We start from the raw sequence: 14,448 nt of genomic DNA, 5'->3' as shown, positions 1-14,448 counted from the left end.
GATAAAAGTACAGAAGCAGATTGTAGAAGTTGGAAGAAGGTATTATGATAAAAATATATAAATAAGAAATATAATAGAGCTATGAAAATGTAAGTAATAGTGGGTCTCAGAACAAGAAATATAGAGATAAGGTGGAAAATTTCATAATGACAAGAGAGTCAATTCATGGGGAAGAAATAAAAATCATACATGTTCAGACAACTCATAGTGGAACAAAATGCATGAGGGAAAAAGTAACAGAATAAAGGGAAGATTAGACATACCCATAATTATAGTGGGGGATTTTTCATACCCATCTCTGAGATGTGCCTCTGAATGTAGGTTAGTACTCTGTCCTCTAACTAACATGGATCTACTTCACCTGTACATTCTGCAATTCAAACAACCTGTCAGCTGTTTGTACTGAAACAGACATTCCATTAGCCTTTAAAGCAGATAGCTCTCTTCCTGTATCTTTCACTACTGAAAAGCCTCACTGAGGCTTTAGCTCTGGCCCAGTGAGCAGAATCATCTCTATTTGGTTGACGCTCTGAGAATCAAATACTGCTACATGGACTGAATATTATGGAGATTTAAGATACTGAACATTTGGGATCCCTGGGTGGCGCAGCGGTTTTAGCGCCTGCCTTTGGCCCAGGGCGCCATCCTGGAGACCCGCGATCGAATCCCACGTCGGGCTCCCGGTGCATGGAGCCTGCTTCTCCCTCTGCCTCTCTCTCTCTCTCTCTCTCTCTCTCTGTGACTATCATAAATACATAAAAATTAAAAAAAAAAGATATTGAACATTTATATCCTTTTTCTAGAGTACCGAAAAAAATACCCTAAGATATGTTTGTGTGTGCATAGATTTTGACAAGATACTAGGGAGAAATTTTAACCAGGTGTCAAAGTTTTTCCACTCAAGCCCAGTAGTATTCAGAATTTTGTTTCATCAGCAGAGGTGAAAATTACAATCTCACAAGGAAAGTAAATCCTTGTATTGGATAGAACACATAAAATGTAAAAACAATTGGTAAGACCTTCCCTGACAGATACAGTAACAATCATGAAGACTGCATAACACTGCTAAAGTATTTGTTTGACATTTATTAAACAGAGTTTAATGGTAGTGACGTTTTAATCTAATTCATCAATTTAATAGTTTTCACGAAAATGCTCCATTTATTTAGATGCTCTATGCATCTTTCCTATTCTCACTAATCATTTTTGTTCATTTGCTATTGAAGTAGGTTGTATTGAAAATAGTGTATCAGAATGAGAAGAATATAGCTTCATAAGGCATTATCATTAAAAATCTATCTAGATTAAGAAGTAGTAAGTAATTATAATTTTACAAGATTATTTTTTCATTTGTCTCAATGACGGTAAATCATTAGACCTGAGAAATCATCCGTATGGATCTATAGATAAACGCCAGAGGTCATATTTGGAAACATAATCATACATTATTATGAAGCTCCAATTTATAATGGGTTTTCTTCTAAAAAAAAATCTTTAGTAGTAATCTCTTCTAATGAACATGATCAATCTGATAGTTATCAAGGGAGTTTTAGCTTCAAATTTCTTTACCAAATCAGTAGAACCCCTAGGATAAAATATTAAGTAGACAAATGATGTTGTTCTGCTGCTTTGGGGAAATATTTTGTACCTAAGATATTTCTAGTGCTGATCTTGTAAATTCAAATATCTAGATTTATAAGGAATCAGTAAGATTCAGGCACTTTGAAGATTTGAGCTTGTATGGATTTTGATTTCTGCTGTTTTTACTGGCAGGGGGTAGAGTGATTGAAGGCCTATACCTTTGTTCTTTTTGCCTGCAAGAACCTCAAGAATAGCCATAAAGAGAGGAGATGATTGAGGCACCTGGGTGGCTCAGTCAGTTAAGTGTCTGCCTTTGGCTCAGGTCATGATCTTGGGGTCCTGGGATGCAACCCTGTATCGAACTTCTCATTAAGTCCTGCATTGGGCTAGCTGCTCAGTGGGGAGTCCTGCTTCTCCTACTATCCCCCATCCCCTCATCTCCTGTGCTTCCTCTGGCACTCTTTCACTCAAATAAATAAATAAAATATTTTTTTTAAAAAGAGGACATGACTTTTAAATATGAACTTAACTGCTGAGAATATTACATGGTGAGAGAAAAAATATGACATTATTAAGTTCTAGCACCTTTTCATAAAGTTGGCCTGGTACAGTTGGTCTAGTTTGAGGAAGTATTGCTGTCTCTAATCATCCTAGGTGGATTGCTTCTGAAGGAAGTTTTATGTTGAGGATATCGTGTCTTCAGAAAAGGCCAACTGGTAATGGAGTACCATTATATGACAGTCTTGACCACTGTAGTCACTCTGAAGAAACTTAATATTATCAGTATCCAGGATTTCTTGGATTTAAATTTATAATAATGATTACTAAATTCTGACTATAGTATAAATTAGAAAAGGAGCTTACTTCTTTACACTGAGGAATACTGCCATCAGATAGAACAGATTTCAGGTGGCCCAATATAACTCTCTTTTAGTGAAGCTGGATTATCAGAATTTGAAAACAGAGGAAGAAGAATTATTTTAGGATACAAATATGGACGATTTTCACACTTTTATATATATATATATATATATTTTTTAATCTGTCTCAACAGCAAGAATAGATGTGTTAGGTAGATATAATTTTTCTCTCCTGCCTGTTGGAGATATTTCTTTCCTCTATCATATTTGGTAGGTTTTCTTGGTATCTACTACACTGATAAATGTGTTTTTTTTTCTTAGATTTTATTTATTTATTCATGAGAGACTCGGAGAGAGAGAGAGGCAGAGACATAGGCAGAGAGAGAATCAGGCTCCATGCAGGAAGCCTGATGTGGGACTCGATCCTGGGACTGCAGGCTCATACTTTGGTCCAAAGGCAGGCACTTAACCGCTGAGCCACCCAAGTGTCCCTATGCTGATATATATTTAACAAATCAGCTCTAAAGGAAAAAGCATCTAAATTTGTAGTGTTTGCTAATATGTGTGGTGTATGTATTATCACCATGGCCAAGTTCAAGCTACCAATATTAATTACTAAGTGCCCAGGTGGGAAGAGATGCACACAACCCACTCTCACAAGCTAAAACCATCTGGTTCTGTCACACTAATTCACTGTAGACCCTCAGAATACTGCTTTATAAGCATCCACTCCCGAAAAGCTATTATTCTTCTGAAGGTTATTTTCTTTAAATATATCAGATTATAATCATATCTTAATCTTTTGAAACTTGAAATGAATTTTATTTTCATCCTTATCTATGATATCCTGATTTTATGGTTTATTTTCCAGAAGTACTTCTTATTTTCTTGTTCTTGGGAAGGTCTTGTTCGTTGTCTCCTTGTGTTTGTTTTCTACTCCAGACTTTTTGTTTGTTTGTTTGTTTTCTCAACTTTATTGAGGTGGTGGGGGGAGTCAGGGAAGGAAGAGGTGTAGACTTGAAGGTTTTGGTTTTTTTAATGCAAAATAATTTATTTTGTGTTTGATACCACATGAGACTATAAGGGTGATGGTGCTCATGCCCATACGCTGTCTCCAGGTGAAGTGCTCTAGGCTTCATCCAGAGATATTCGAGAGGCTCTTCACGAACTTTTATGCTGTACTAATGTTTCGACTAAAGAAGGGATTCATCTTGCACTGGTGGAGCTGCTGAAACATTTAACCAAGTACCCTACTGATAGGGACTCTATATGGAAGTGCTTGAAGTTTCTGGGAAGTCGGCATCCAACCCTGGTGCTTCCCTTGGTGCCAGAGCTCCTGAGCACCCATCCATTTTTTGACACAGCTGAACCAAGCATGGATGATCCAGCTTACACTGCAGTTTTGGTTCTTATTTTTAATGCTGCTAAAACCTGTCCAACAATGCCAGCACTATTCTCAGATCATACCTTCAGGCACTATGCCTACCTCTGAGACAGTCTTTCTCATCTTGTTCCTGCCTTAAGGTTACCAGGTAGAAAACTAGTGTCATCAGCTGTTTCTCCCAGTATCACGCCCCATGAGGACCCGCCCCATCAGTTCCTGTAGCAGAGCCTTGAAAGGGTGTACAGTCTTCAGCACCTGGACCCTCAAGGAACCCAGGAGCTGCTGGAGTTCACCATCCGGGATCTGCAAAGACTTGGAGAACTTCAGTCTGAACTAGCAGGAGTTGCTGACTTCTCGGCTACTTATCTTCGGTGTCAGCTTTTTCTCATCATGGCCTTGCAAGAAAAGCTGTGGAATGTGGCTGCTCCTTTATATTTGAAGCAGAGTGACTTGGCCTCCGCAGCAGCAAAACAGATCATGGAAGAAACCTGCAAAATGGAGTTCATGTACAGTGGTGTGGAGGATAAACAGGTGGTGATTATACATCACATGAGGCTGCAGGCCAAAGCCTTGCAACTTATAGTAACAGCACGGACTACTCGAGGAGTTGACCCCTTATTTGGGATGTGTGAAAAATTTTTACAGGAAGTGGACATTTTTCAGAGGTGTTTTATTGCTGATTTGCCCCACCTACAGGACAGCTTTGTGGACAAACTTCTTGACCTTATGCCCCGACTCATGACATCCAAACCTGTGGAAGTGGTCAAAATTCTATAGACCATGCTGAGGCAAAGTACCTTCTTGCACCTCCCCGTTCCAGAGCAGATCCACAAAGCTTCAGCCACCATCATTGAGCCAGCAGGCGAGTCAGACAACCCTTTGCAGTTTACATCTGGATTGGTTGTGGCCCTGGATGTCGATGCAACCCTGGAACATGTGCAGGACCCTCAGAGCACTGTGAAGGTCCAGGTCTTATATCCATATGGCCAGGCTTCAGATGATTCATTCTAAACCAGCAGACTTCCGGAATCCTGGCCCAGGGCACCACTGGCTTATCACTCACACCTCTTCCATACTGACTGGACAGAACCATGCCAGGTGGAAGTGAGGTTGCTACTGCCCTACAACTCCTATTCCCGCATTCCAAAATCCCCCTGGATTGAAGGTGGCGAAGTATCACCCCAGGTGGAAATCAGCATCAAGGGCACCATCCCCTTCAGCAAGTCTGTGAAAGTTTACATAATGCCCAAACCCGCAAGACGCTGAGTCACAAGCATTGTCTACTCCAGACTTTCTAATGTGTTTTCTGAATACCAGTTGACTCCAAAACTCTGAGAAAGGGCTCTTGAAATTAGCATATTAAATATGTTCCTTTGGAGAAAGATTGTTAAACTCTGAAACTTTGTCCTAAAGGATCTACCTTTTCCTTAAAGTCTGTTTTAACATAATTCTGTGCAAGGGAGATAAGTTCATTTTAAGAGCATGTGAAAATATAATCTTGATGGACTTAAAATAAGGACTTATTTAAAAAAAATTGGAAGGTTTTCTTTTCTCTAGCTTTGTCATCTGTTTATGGTGGTAGTTCTCAATCATCAGGTAGAGCAGGATCCCCTGGTGAGGTGAAATTTGTGTGTAATTACTCCATGTGATACGCATAAGCACTCTGGATTGAGAATCACTTCCAGAGGGGGATCCCAAGTTTTCTTAGTTCATGACACTCACAGTAACTTTTTCCTAGAACCCCTAAGTCAATAAACAAAACAATACAAACCACCTGAGTACTCCCTGAGTATTAGTTCCAAGCATCTAAATACATTTGAATATCTTAACTTAGCAATGTTTTGAAAAATTAATATACATAAATTGAAAGAAGAAAATATTTCTATTACTTTCTCTAAATAACCAAAATTATTTACTGATGGTATGTGTGCATCTGTGGGCAATGCATAAGTCCTTAGAACTTGGATTCAGGTTGAAGAGTTCCATCCACATGAATTTTCTTACTGTATTTGCCTTTTAAGATAGTGACTGGTAAAATCTGAGCTTTGCAAGGAGATGATGCCATTAAAAGTTTATACTATGATCATGAGCAGGTATTTTCTATTTCTCTTGAAAACTTAAGGTATCTGTTTGGCAACTTGGCACACAGTATGGGAACCACAGAGTTAGAGAAGAAATTTTTATGAACGGGCAAAATAATTTAAAAAAAATCTAAAAAAAAAAAAAGGATAAAGGACAAAAAGAACTTGATGGAAGCTAGCTTTGCTCATTAAGGTTGGATATTCTCAATTTTTCAATGTTAATGATAAGGGTGATGATAATCAAAATAACTGACATTTGATGGGAACTATGTACTAATTGCTACATTTTATATGTTACCCCAATGAATTTTTAATGACAAATATAAGAAGTAGGTACCATTATTGCTAGCTTTTAGGTATAGAAAGTGGGAATTTGGAGATTTCACTATTTTCCCAGCTAGTAAATGACACAGCTGGGTAAGGAAGGTGTTTGGGTTGAATATAGAGTTCATAAATTCTTCCCAGTAGGAATCTACCTTAATCATGAAGAATAGAATTGATAGAGTCCATGATCTCGGTGCAAGCAGGCAGAACAAAAGGTAGGGCAGTGAGAAAACAAAGAATTCCTGGTATAAATACAGGTGTTGTAGAACTGGATGAGAAAAACAATTATAAAATCCCAGGAGTTTGGAGGCATGGAACCCAAGTGTGTGTGTGCTTGTGCATGCATGTGTGTAATGTGTATGTATATGCAAATACACACATACATTTATAATACCCAGATGTTATTTGGCTAGGGCTATGTCCAAATAAGATTTAGAAGAGGCGGCAAAATATTTAGTTCTATGAGGAAAGGATGGATAACATCAATAAAAAGGAAGGGAAGGGAGAGAACAGAGTTATAACAGTATCTTTCTGAACATATCACATTATCAGGTAAGGTACTGTAAATAAAGGGGTTTGTTATGTACATTTAAATCTTTGCCTTCTCCTTTGATGAGATTTTCCGGAGTTTTAGTCATCCTTCTCTTCCTGGTACAGAGAGGGAGACACTGTTATAAATGGAGATTTCTCTTATAAATAATATAAATTTCTCTTATAAAAGAGTAGCATTTACTTGGTTTTCAGAGCTTCTCTCATGTCTGCTGGTTTTTTTAAAAAATAAGCATCTCAAAGTAATCCTTATGCCAAAGAGGCATATTTTGGGATGGCATATTCTTCATTGTTATTCTTTCTCTTAGCCTCCATTGATTTATGTGGTTTTAATCACTTTCTCCTTTTTCTATCAGGAGGCTTTTGCTTTGATATTTCACATGGCATTCATTTTGTCTTTTTGCTATAGATGTGTTTTTTGCATGGGAGTTAAAATGTTTGTTGAATAAGTGAATGAATGTTCTATTGCTTACTCTTAAGCAGAATATAATTCATCGTGTAATGCTCAACTGTTTTGCTTAATAGTGTGTAGATAAATACCTGCTTTAAGTTGTTACTGTTTGAGGTAACTCTCTGTGGTCTAACTAGAGAAAAATTATGAGAGCATGCCTGACACAGTGCTAGATTCTACTTTTCTCTCAAGGACCAATGAAGATAAGTTTTTTTGAAGGGTAGTATTATCCACTGCTTTTGTGTTTTGCTTTTCATATATATTTTTATATATAAAAATATATGAAATGTATATATGAAAAACAAAACAATATATATATTTGTCATATATATTGTTTTTATAATAGATGTTATATGTAACAGTATAAAGACATATATGAAAAACAAAAAAGCAGTGGGGATAATCTATAGATATTTATAAATAGATATGTATGTATCTATATATTTTTTGTTCAATGTAGGTGAACTCTCCAATTCCTTTTTTTTCTCTTTCCTATTCTCCTGTTCTTATTAAATCTAATCCCTGCTCCTAGAAACTTGTACATTGTTCAAATGTTATTTCTTATGTCAAATGGTGTTTGTAACATCAGCAAGCTTACTGTGCTTCTTGAATATACAGTCTTTTTTTTTTTAATGTAGCTTTAGAGCTACACTTTGTAAATAAGAGAAAATTGGAAGAGGAAGTTCAATATATTGCTGTATGTGGCCCACATGGTAAAATGTGTTTTAATGTAGATTGAAGTCAATTGTATCACTTGACATGTCCTTCCACAAATTCCTTTTGTGTATGATAATGCCAGTCTTAGGTAGTGGAGGCATAGAGGGGACCTGAATAGGTAATGATGGTAATTTGCCTCATGCAGGAACAGGGCAAAAGTGCCCTTCTTTATTTACCACGTTAGAAGAGGAAAGTGATGTGGAGTTTGCTTTAGAAATACATGGTAAAAAGAAAATTGATCTTTGTCTATGTTTGTCCTCTTTTGTTGATGTGGGAGCAATATTGAATGGTTTCTGGCAACTACTAATCAATTGCTATCTTCCTCCTGACAATCCTTTCTGTCATTGTTTGATATTCTTTTATCTCTTTCCTCAGTACATGCTATATTAGTACTATTCACTCAAACATTTATTGACTGCTTACTTGTAGTCCACACTGCACTAGGTGTTATTGGGAGTAAATATAAGTACAGGAGAAGGAAAAATATAGCTTCTATTTTAAAGAAGACACTAGTCTCCTAACACTTCCAACAATTAATAATGTTTTGTAAACACAACAACATGACTGTTCAAAGCACTTTAACATTCTTAAGAGAAATGAAATTAATATACATATTGTCATCTAAATAGAAATACACATAACGTCTTTATTTAAAACTCTATAAACTTATCTTCCATAATTTCCCTACTTTTTGACAATTTTTTCATGATTCTTTAAAATATAACACTAGAATTCAACTTCTTTAAGATAGTGTAATATTTTATCACATCACAAATATAACACTAGAATTCAACTTCTTTAAGATAGTGTAATGTTTATCACATGATGTATGTGATAAAACATCATCATTAATCCATCTTAAAATAATGTGTTGTATTACAATAAATCGCTTATTCTCTATGGGAAAATATCAGTTTTACTAAGCATGGCATTTATAATTGTGATAGAAATAAAGTAATTATGTCTTTTCATTCCTCATACTTGAAGAACATAAGGTTTTGATTTTCCTGTTCTCATCTAGTATTTAAGAAGCAATTAGGGAATCTGAATGGAACACTGACAACAATCTGTCTAACAAAGAACTGAACCAGTAAGAAAAGGGCAGGGCAAAAACCTTGGGTTGGTCAGATTTTGAGAGTTTACTAAATAAGAATATTAAAAATAGAGCAATGAGGTAGCTGAAGGCAGCTCTTGGAGATACTTTGAGGAGATAAATGAGTTTACAGGAATTTTGGGATATATGTAGAATGCATGCAGTATATTGACACTGTTCTTCTCCCTTCCACACTTACCACAACACTCCTTCAAAGACATCAACAAACAAATACAAATTTATTTTTAATATATTTCAGATAAAAACTAGGACAAATACAAGGTATAATAAAGTGTTAGAGTTATTTGGATGACAAAAAAAAGGGGAGAGAAAGCATTTCCTCATATAATTTAAATAAATGTCTGCAGCTTTTGTTACTTATAATGAAGAGATGTCCTTTTTAACTTCTCCAAATTAAAAAAAAAAACTTCCGCCAACTCTCATAAAAAAAAAAAAAATTATTTTAGATGACTATAGAAAATGTCTTGACTTCACCTCCAGAGATTCCACAATGTAGTAGTCAACACATGGCACAAACAGCTATTTTCTGAAAGCTCCCAGATGTGATTTTAATGAGCATTTGGTAACTGGAAACACTGCTGAATATTCTGCTAGATTTCAAGTCAGGAGAATTGCTTGCAAAAGTGATGAGGTGACATGGAGTGACTGTGCTGGATTAAAATGGCGACGAAAGAAATGTGCCCATTTTTAGTAGATGTGCACTCTTAAACAACTATTGAAACTAATGTTTGAATGAATTTTCATTTGTGCCTTAATTCATTATATGCATGCTCTTTAAGAATTGTTAGGGGCACATGGGTGGTACAGTTGCTTAAGCATCCAACTCTTGGTTTCAGCTCAGGCCATGATTTCAGGGTTATGAGACTGAGCCGCACATAAGGTTCTGCACTCAGCACAGAGTCTGCTTAAGATTCTCTCTTCCTCCCTCTCTGACCCCTCACTTGTGCTCTTTTTCTCTCTCTTTCTAAAATAAATAAATAAATCTTTAAAAAAATTTTTAAATACTTTCTGTCTTCATTGACATTTTAAAAAATCCCTTTCTCCTCCTCCAAAATTATGTGGCTATTAACTTATGTCCTTCTGTGGTGTTCCCCATGTACTGTCAGTCTACAGCTGTGTGTGAGAGCTAAGAGGAGACAGGGTGAAGGAATGAGTGCTAATTATCATTACACTTAGTATTAGCAATATGCTAGATTTATAAAATGAACTGGCATGCTTTCCAAATATATCTGTTTGCTATAATGGTTTAAAGAACATAAGTTTTGTTTCTGTTTTTTTCTTGAAAATCTGAAAGAATTTTCTAGTAAGCCAACTGGATGGGCCTTTGTGGTTAATCATTTTTCAAATTTTGATTCCCATGATATTCAAATATTCTGCCTTTTTCATTAATCATTTTTAATAATAAATTTATTTTTTATTGGTGTTCATTTGCCAACATATAGAATAACACCCAGTGCTCATTAATCGTTTTTAATTAACTATATCTTACAATTATCCATTTCACACATTTTCAAAGGACTTATTTGTATATAATATTTTATTATAATATCTTTACTTCTAATGCATATTCTTTTGCATTTTTAATGTTATGCAGTATTATGTTTCTTTTCTTCTAATTTATGAATTTTTAAGTAGGACAGTGACCTTTTTATGTTCACATGATGTAATTATTACAGTCCTTGTCAAATTTGATTTAAATCAAATTATCCTCAGATTCTCTTTGCCTGCTATTGTCTTATACTTTCATTGCCTTTGTTTTCTGTGTTTGGTACTTTGAGTTGTAATTTTTATTCAGTTGATAGTTTTATTGAGCAACCAGAGCACCCTCTTAAAATTTTGGTATTTCACCAATAATCTGAAAACATCACAGCTTTATAGCATGTCTATCTCTATATCTATCTCTATTAGTGTTATTTGGATTCAGTTAATACATGTGGACTTGGTTTCCTTAGGTATAAAGGTTCCAAGTGAGACCATATAAGAATATGTTAGAAAATATGTGTATGTCAGAGGGGAGTCTGGTTGGTTCAGTCAGTTAGGTGACTGTTTCTTGATTTCAACTTGGGGTATGATCTGGGCGTGGGGAGATTGAGTTCTGCATCAGGGTCCATGCTCAGTGGTGAGTCTGCTTAAGGATTCTCTCTCCCTCTGTCCCTCATGCTCATTTTCTCTTTATCTAAAAAAAAAAAAAAAAAGTGAAAAAAAGAAAATATGTGTCTGTATAAAACATATGAGAGTTTTTAAATGCCTCTAGCTATGTCTGTGTGTCTTTTTAAGATTGACTAATCTATCAGTTAAGTATGCCATCATTCCTTTATCCAGAAGAGCCATTATAAAATATATTTGATAATGTTTTATATTATTTGATATTTAATTAGTCTTTTGAATTGAAATTTATTTATAAAATATAATCTTAATTTCCTGGATAGCTTCTACAACTCTTTTTAACTCTTTGTTTTTGTCTCTCCCTCTCCCTCTGTCTCTTTATGTTTTTGATATTTAAGCTCCTTTCCAGAAATTCTCAGGAGAAGAGATCTTTTTTGGATTAATCTTTGAAGCTCCATAGGGTATGTAGAACATATAAAAGGAGAAGCAAATATGAAGACAATGTCTACAGTATCCCTTTTCAACCTCATTGAATGGTCAACTTTATTAATATTTTCCAGAAAGTTGGAACTGGTTCCATTTAAGTTCCACATTAAATTAGAGTTTAATGTTCACATAGATATTTTCAGCATTGCTATCAGAGATTTTAGCAATAATACACCAAGTCACAGCTTTCACCAGTATAGCAAAGGTACTAGATATTGAGAGGGCCCATATATGAATGTGACTTGTTCTTTGTCAAATTAATCTGAGAGCCAAAATAGGATTCTACAATCACATTGCTAGTTTTCAAAAAAGAAAAAAAAAGTGCATGTAGATTTACACTTTGATTGGTAATATTCCCAACTTACCAAAGTTATTTACAATCAATAGACTGACACAAATGTAGACTAAATAGAAGCACTAACAGCATTCAGTTTCACAAAGTCATTTTTTTCTTAATCCTCAGCCAGTTAGTAGTCATGTAAAAACTATTTTGTCAAAAATAACAGATTTGAATAGGGCTACAATGAAGAGCGTTAAACTTGGATAATTGCACAACTGCATGAAGTTAAGTGCATGAAGAACATCAGGTTCGGGGAATGCCTGGGTGGTTCAGTGGTTGAGGATCTGCCTTCAGCTTAGGGCATGATCCTGGGGGTCTGCCTATGTCTGCCTTCATGAGAGACAGAGAGAGAGAGACAGAGATATAGGCAGGCTGAGATCGAGTCCCACATCGGGCTCCCTGTAGGGAGCCTGCTTCTTCCCTTGCCTATGTTTCTGTTTCTCTGTGTCTCTCATGAATAAATAAATATTTTTTTTTTAAAAGAGCATCAGATCTGAATGTTTGCCATTATTTGAAGGGATTCTGAGTTATCTTTTGATTCATCACTTTTTAAATGCAAAATGATTGTAGGATTCTAAACTTTTGACCTTTATAAAATGTCAAAAGAGAAGAAAATTCTTTCTATAATGCCAATAGGTGACTTCTCTACAAATTACATAGTAGTTTGTTTCTTTACCTTAGTTCAGTCCACTTTTGATAACTAACTAGATTTTCTTAAAAATAGAGCAAAAACAAAAACACCTATTTTCTCAATTGGATTATTTTGATAGCTCTGGGTAGATAAGATTTATTTTACCTAAGGGAACCCTTTATCATGGTTTACATGGTAAAGGTCTGGTTTATGCCAGTTTCCTGGCATGATTATTAATAATACCCTTACACACTCAAAGCATATCAATTTGGATGACATATTATATGATCACTCTATTATCAATTCTCTCAGTCAAGGTTCTCCAGGGAAACAGAGCCAATGGGATATATAAATCGATAGGGATAGAAATTGAGATTTATTTCAAAGAAATGACTCGAGCTATTGTAGGAGCTGGCAAGTTTGAAATCTATAGATAAATAGTCTGGAAACTCTGGGGTAAGAACTGAAGTTGTACTCTTAAGGAAGAATTTCTTCTTTCTCAAGGAAACCTCAGCTTTGTTCTACACTCATTAGATGAGGCCCACCAGCATTATCGAGGACAATTTCTTTTACTTGAAGTTAACTAATAGATGTTAACCACATCTACAAAGTACCTTCACAGTGTTAAGTAAAAAAATCCAACCAAGTAATTGGAAGATTTAATTGGATTTATTAATTGATTCACGAATCAGGCTGAAGCTCATCTGCAAGTAGAAAGGCACTTAGAAGAGTTATACAAAATGGGAGATTTTCATAGATGGCAGGTGGATGCAAGAAAGTTGCTAACAAAAGAGAAAGATTGTTCCAGGGAGGCTGTTTGCTAGGGGGAAATGCAAATGATTTTGTTATATGAATTAACTCATCTTTCTTTTGGGAATAGAGAGGACCCATGTGACATTCATTGGCACTGTTGGAAAGAAAAATTTCCTGACTAACCAGTTAAAGCCACATTTCTAAGGGGAGGTTGAAACTGTAATTAGATTGGGTATTAAGCCCTGGTTTGTGCACTTAGTCTGAGTGATGCCATTTTGGGCCTGTGGTTTTGTTTTTGTCTTTTTTTAAAAAAGCAACAGGAACACCTATAATAATGTCTGATCAAATATGTGGGTACAATTGCCTAGCCAAATAGATATGTAAAATTAACCATCATGCAAGCTGTCAATCTGGCCTAGGAAAATTTGTTTCTATTTGCTGACAGCAAACTATCAGATAAGTTAAGAAGATAATGCCATTTACAATAACACCATAAAGAATAAAATACATAGGAATAAACTTACCAAGGGGTGAAAGATCTGTACACTTTTGCTTATTTGGAACAGTGATGCACAAATTAAATTGGCTATGAAAGAGGAAAACCAGGGCACCTAGGTTGAACATCTGCATATGGCTCAGCATGTGATCACTGGGCCCTGGGATGGAGTCACATATCAGGCTCCCTTTAGGGAGCCTGCTTCTCCCTCTGCCTTTATCTCTGCCTCTCTCTCTGTGCTTCTAGTGAATAAATAAATAAAATCTTAAAAAAAAAGGAAGAAGAAAATCTTTGTTGTTTTGTGCCATGTATTCCTTATATTATCATTGAAAAACCTGCATCATCTTTTAGAGTAACCCACACCTCCCTTAGGGAAACACCTTGGCCCATTCTACTTGTAATCTTTTATAAATTAACTCTTGTATGAGGTGACCCAACACTAGAGAAGGTTGGCAGCTTTTATATGCAGTGTATTGATGATAAGGACAGAGACAGTCTCCCAACTAGTGCAAATCCTTCAGTAGGCTACACATAGACTGTTTTGTTGTTAGTTTGGTCTGCTGTTGTTTTTATCA

The 14,448-nt window shown here is 35.7% G+C and overlaps 1 pseudogene; it reads left to right on the top strand.

Moving 5' to 3' along the window:
• The first annotated feature begins 1,358 nt into the window (after positions 1 to 1,358).
• Positions 1,359 to 5,091, top strand: LOC140609367 (integrator complex subunit 4 pseudogene; annotated as a pseudogene).
• The last annotated feature ends 9,357 nt before the right edge of the window (positions 5,092 to 14,448 follow it).

Source organism: Canis lupus, chromosome 18 (assembly GCF_048164855.1).
Source record: "Canis lupus baileyi chromosome 18, mCanLup2.hap1, whole genome shotgun sequence".
In the NCBI taxonomy this organism is placed as follows: domain Eukaryota; kingdom Metazoa; phylum Chordata; class Mammalia; order Carnivora; family Canidae; genus Canis; species Canis lupus.
Note: the sequence above shows the minus strand (reverse complement) of the source record. Positions and strands in the feature narration are given on the sequence as shown.